The sequence below is a fragment of the Rousettus aegyptiacus genome, unplaced genomic scaffold (genome assembly GCF_014176215.1).
Source record: "Rousettus aegyptiacus isolate mRouAeg1 unplaced genomic scaffold, mRouAeg1.p scaffold_m13_p_1, whole genome shotgun sequence".
Classification (NCBI taxonomy): Eukaryota; Metazoa; Chordata; class Mammalia; order Chiroptera; family Pteropodidae; genus Rousettus; species Rousettus aegyptiacus.
The window spans coordinates 52,656,051-52,662,288 of NW_023416284.1; positions in this window are offsets into that span (position 1 = coordinate 52,656,051).

Sequence of the window (6,238 nt, forward strand, 5' to 3'; positions counted from 1 at the left end):
CTCCCAAGAGGGGCCCTGCAGGGAAGCAGAAGGATGCAGGCCTCAGAGTAGGCAGATTTAGTTGAAAATTCCAACTCTGCCACTTTATTTAGCTCTGTGACCTTGAGCAAGTTAGCTGAGCCTCAGTTTCCTCATCTAGAGATAATAATATCTACTTTGCAGAGTTGTTTTAAAGATTTGATAAATATAGAACCATGCCTATAGCAAAGCTTGTCTTATTTTATTTTATTTTTTTTGGTGGGGGGGGGGGGTGGGTGGAGGGAATCAAGGCCAAGCTGTAGGAACATTGCGTAGAGGGTTAAAAGAAGTCGAAGAGTGCACTATAAGGGGTTGAAGTCTAGGGATTAGTGACTGCAAGGAAAGCATGCCCACAGTAAGGACTATAGTGTGGGAACCTGTGACAAAAATCACATGTGGGGTCACACAGACCAGGGTCAAGTTCATTCTTTGCCCCTTACTGGTTGTATGATCTTTCCTTTAATTTGGGGGAATTAATACCTGCTTGAAAAGGTCATTATGAAGATTAAATTGGGTAATATTTGCAAAGCACTTAACTCAGTGCCTGGCACCTAGTAAACTCTCAATAACTGATAATTATTTTTTTTAAATCAATATCAGTAGCAATTAGATGTCCATTTTACCTTAAGTAAATTTCTAAATCTTTCTAGGCCTTGATTTTCTCACCTATGACATAGGTACAGTGGAAGTTACCTCATATGGTTAGAATTGAAATAAGTCATTGAAAAGAGTTGGCTATATACTTGGTACCTAATGGGTAATCAATAATTGTTTTCTTTCTTGTCTGCTCTGATCATTACAAATGCATCTGAAGACTACCGTTTTGACTTTCTGAAAATGTACTTCCATGAGTGAATATTCTACTACTTGGACCTACTTCCTATAATCTCTCTCAGTATTTCTCTCCACCTCTCTAAAACTATTTTTTTTTCTGTCATTCTTAGACCTGGCCCTTGATGTGTGATCAGTTCTGATTACCTGGGAAAAGTGTCTGAAATTTTCTCTGAAGACCCTCCTTCTAAAAAATGTCTCTACTACGGTTCCTACATTTCTATTATCAGCAGTTTATTTCACCATGTTCTTTATAAAACAGAAATTCATTTTAAGCCTTCAAGTGAAGTAAGTTAAAACTTTCCTTCTCAACAAGAAAACTGAATATCCTAGAAAAGACTGGGTGATAGAGTAAACAAAGAGTGTGGACACAGAAGAAAAAGATTTAAGAATAGAGGTAGGGGGAAGGGTTTACAAAGAACTTGATCTTTATATTTCCGCATCATTTAAAAAAATGGACCACGGCCTTCTAGAATTAGCTCCTGTACTTTCTTCCCTTCTTTACTTTTTATTTCTGTCTCCTTTTTTTCTATTCCCACCCTTTCCGCTTGCTCCCTTTCTTTTCTGATTCACGTTTATATTTGTCCATTTAAACAACTATGCCTACTTTCTCTTTTTCTACTCAGAGTATTTTAAACTGTTTCCCATTTCCCCTTCTTAGTTTTCAGATACCACTTTTATTGCATTTGCAATCCATATGCTGACACAGCACCATTCCCCTCCTTCCCTTTTCCCATTTATATAAAATACTGTGCAGAAAATTTATCCTGCTCAGTGTCAAATGCCAGATCCACTTTGGACATGCATTACTTTTATTCAAGGTAGGTTTTATTCCCACTGTCTTTCCCATAACCCTGAACACACACATAGACACACACACACACACACACACACACACACACACACACACACACACACATTCCCCATCATTACCTGACCAGTAAATCAAAAAACTGTATATTCTTTATATCTTTCGGAGATGTGTAGAAATATTAGATGGTGAAAGCTAGATCGGTTCAGAGTGAATTAGTGCCCAAAAGCTAGAAAGCATGGAAGCTTATCTTATCAGATTTCTTCTTCTTTTTTTCCCCCTTGAAACATAGCCCAGCTTTTGAATTTGTACAAGCAAATGAATAATTTGGTGAGAAACAGATTTCTCAGAAGATTTGCATGGTCTCCAGCTTCTCGTTAGGACTGAATTTTCAACTAAGAAAACTTTCCTTCTGGTAGTTGGAGAAATTCAGGCCCAGGGAAATGGAACGGACTTAGAAATGAAGGAAACACATGTGCTCTAAGAAATATTAAGTGAATTTGTAGTCACTACCATTTGAGTCTAATTTAAGCCTCATACAGAGATCAGCATCTATACTCGTGTTAACCTTCATTGGACAAGATCTGATGTGTAGTCTATGACCAAAACTGTTGGAGAAAACTGCCTGCAGAAATACTCCCACACTCTGATCCCAAACAAGTAATTATTTGCAGACACCAATAGTGAAGTGATTTGGGATATAACAATTGTGTTCCTGTGTTTGTCTACACCCTCTTGATTATCATAGTCTCTTTGAAGGAAGGTTGTATTTGTCTACTAATATTCTAAATTCCTGGTTCCCCAGCACAGTGCATATGGCATGTCATCAGCAAAAGTGTTTTGAGTTGAGCCGAACTGAGTGGATGTTAGCTACGCCATGCTTAATTAGTGAAGCTCAAAATGAATAGATTAAAAATTCAAACTACCACAACCTGTTATCAGCTTACACCGTGCAGTCCCAGCCATATTCAACACAGGTCTAGGTTCAATTTAAAGGCAGAGACAGGTGGCCAAAGAAAACTGCCTTTCTCACAGGCTCTCATCCCTGTTTTTCCTTTGTAACAGAACTATTCATGTTCCATTTATTTGGTTTGTTGCTTCACTGGGTTGCTTTTCTGGTTACACATAAATCGACTATCTCAACTCAGACTGTGAATTGAGATAGTCAATTTATGTGTAACCAGAGAGATCTTAGAAAACAGTCATGTTGCACTGAAACAGGTTTGTCTTGACAGGAGGCCATTAACATTGAGCTCCATCAGCCCCAGGAAGATTTGCCTTTCTAAGACCACAACACAGTTATTCATTGGAGCATCATTTTTCATAGAACTCTGGAGTGGGGATCAGAAATTCTGGTTTCCATTTCTGCCTCTCCCCACATTGGTTTTAGAACCTTGAACAGGTTGCTATCTCTCTCTGGACCCAACCAACATCACCTTGAATTTGTGTTTTCATATGTGTTATCTCTTTTTTCTTAAGATAGCTCTTTAGGTTAGATGTTATGATCCTTGTTCTATAGATCCTTTCAACAGCAAACATTTGTTGAGCTCCAATCATTATGCCCTGCACTGTTCTAGGCGCTTGGAGTAATCAAACTTATGACTCAGGGTTTCGTCGTGAGGCCACTACTTAGAAACTTCTAATGAAGATATCTAGGTAATATTAATCAATCCTCAGACTGAAGACAACAAAAAGGAAGAAAAAAATGTAAAAAAAAAAAATCTTGAAAGTACCTAAAAACTAACAAGAACCCAGGAATAACTGGATTACAGTCTAAGAGATGCTGAGGATCTAGTGGATTAAGCCAGGAACTCATAGCTGCTTTTTGCCCTGAGTACACTTGCTTATTTGCGGGGAGTGAGGGGGAAGCTGGAAAATCAAATTGTGGTTCTGGTGACCTTGAAAAAGGGCACAAAAAATAAAATCCCAGGACCTGTCAAATTTGACAAGTATGGCAACCCCTCCACATTAAGGTGGGACCCCAAAGGGATACAGCCTCGGGAGTGAACCAGAAATACACCAACTGTTACTGGACTCCCAGCCTATGTTAACAGCAAACAGGGGATCCAGGGAAGCTCAAAATTTAATCTTTGATTAATATTATCATAGATGACTATCAACTCAAGCTCCTGGCAGAGGCCAACAAAAGTCTTCTTTAGAGAAAAGTATCATTATCATAGGCCTCCAATTTTAAACAATATAATGTCAAATACAGAAATACAACCAGACAGCAAGGAGATAGGAGTCAACGAGAGTATTTTCTCTACTCACAAAGACTAGGTATGCATGAATTATCAGGCATAGAAAATACGGTAACACATTTTGCTTACCATGATTAAAGAAATAAAAAGCATGATGTAAAATATCTATAAGTAATAAGAAACTATAAAAAGTTACAAAACAAATTTGAAGATATAACCTCTAAAACTTAAATTACAATAGTAAATTAAAAACAGAGTTCTATTTAACTTGCGGTAAACCCAACTGAAGATAATATTGGTGAACTGAAAGTTCTGACAGGTCAGAAGATATTGTGCACAAAGAAGCAAAATACAGAGTATAGAAAAGAAAAGGTAAAATACAGAAGATCCTGTGGAACTGTCTAACATGTTTAAATAGGATTCCTAGGAAGGGAGAGAATGGGGTGGGAGATATATTTGAAAAGACAATGGCAGATGCTTTTCTAGAATTGGAAATGAAACTCAAGGCTTGTAACTCCAGATTGTATGCTCTTTCCTTGTGTTTGGAAAAGGCTTGGATCTCTTTGTCCCAACCTTCTTTATTGTTTGACATTTACCTTTCTTTTTTTGTCATTTACTTTTATCATCTGTTTGTCCTGAAAAAAACTTTTAATATCACTTAACCTCAGAAAAGTGGTGATGATTCTGCTCCTCTATCTTATAGATAGAAATAGAGTCAAGAACTTAGTGAATATCTCAAAAAGTGCTCATTGATGCCAAGGGATCAGTGCTACAATTAAGTGTTGCTTTTTTAACAGTGATATGTGGAGCACAGTGCAAGAAACATCTAACTTCACCTTTGGGAGCTTGAAAAGTCTTGTCCAAGGAGCTGACACTTCAATGGGGTCACAAAGAGTCTTGAAGGAAGAGTGAGAGTTTGTCAGACTAGTAAGGTATAGTGGCATTCTAGGAAGAAGGAAGAAAATGTATACACCATCAAGACATTAACATTCATAGAATACTTAGAAAAGAGAAGTAATTCATGTGGCTGGAAGATACAGAATATGATAAGAATGGAGAGAAGATCTGCTGAACAGTTAAGAGGGCACTAAAATGGAATGAATGCTTCTTTAAGGAATTTGGTTTTATCTTATAAGCCACTTTTCCTCAAACTGAAGTACATGGATCCTTGGGGTAGAAGTGAGGGCACATTCTTGGAATGCAAAATTTCTCCCAGAAAATCTCACCTTCACCACTATTTTAATGAGAATCTACATAAAACAAAACAAAGAAGCACATAAACAAAAGCCTTAAAATAAATACAGATATATTCCGAATCACTTGGATTACTACCATATCTGTTGTCCATGGTCAACAGATATTGTCACCTTAGAGCCCATGTGGTAGTTGAATGCTCAATAGATTCCATTTTGCAAATAAATGATCACGTTGGCTATAAAATAATCAAGAGTGGTAAGGCCATGGTATATTAGAGATTACATGACTCACTTTACAAAGTATTTATCTGATTTTAAAAGAAATAGCTCTGTACAGTCTAAAAGTACAACACCATCGGTTTTCAACCTTGACCTAAAGTGACAGTTTTCAACTTTTAATGTGTTAGTAAATGCACTTGATTGTATGGGTTACATCAACATATCCTAGTGGCAAAGTGACAGTTGTCCAAAACTGCATTTATTATACTCACGTTCAATTATTCTACCAGTTATTTTGCAAAAATGTTTCTTTCTCATTGATAAATGAAATAAAGCACGTTTTCCTAGAATATGACTTGTTTCTTAAGTTAGACAATAAATCGAGACTTTGATGCGAAATCATGAAAACAGCATTGCATAGCGGTGATTTCCTCTTTAGGGGTTTCTGGTTTATAACAAATGATCAAAGACAGATTAATTAAGTAAATGCTTTGTTTATGTCAAATAAAGTTCAAATAACATCATGGGGCATTACACCAAGGATCGTTTTGATATAGGTTAAATATGTTTTTTTCCAAATTTCAGACAAAACAGAAACAATGATAGAAAATTTGATTTATGGTCATTTCGAAATAGTCTGAATGAATCACTTTTAGCATTTACTGACATCTTTTCACTGGCTCTGTGTTACAGCCATGAATAATTTTTCAAAAACTACAAGAAATAAAACTAACTTCAAATACTATTTTTCCATATGCAAGTCCAGTAATAAATGGATTAGGTAATGATTTGACGCAGATTGAAATATACCATAATGATAAACTTATCTTCAAGTTACCAAGTTAGCTCTTAGAGATCAAGAGACAGCTCTTTACAATTGGCAGTTGATGATTATTCCACAAACTGAATTAGAATGAGTAGATGGTCTGCATATCCTAAAATAGTAAACAGAACTGTGATGC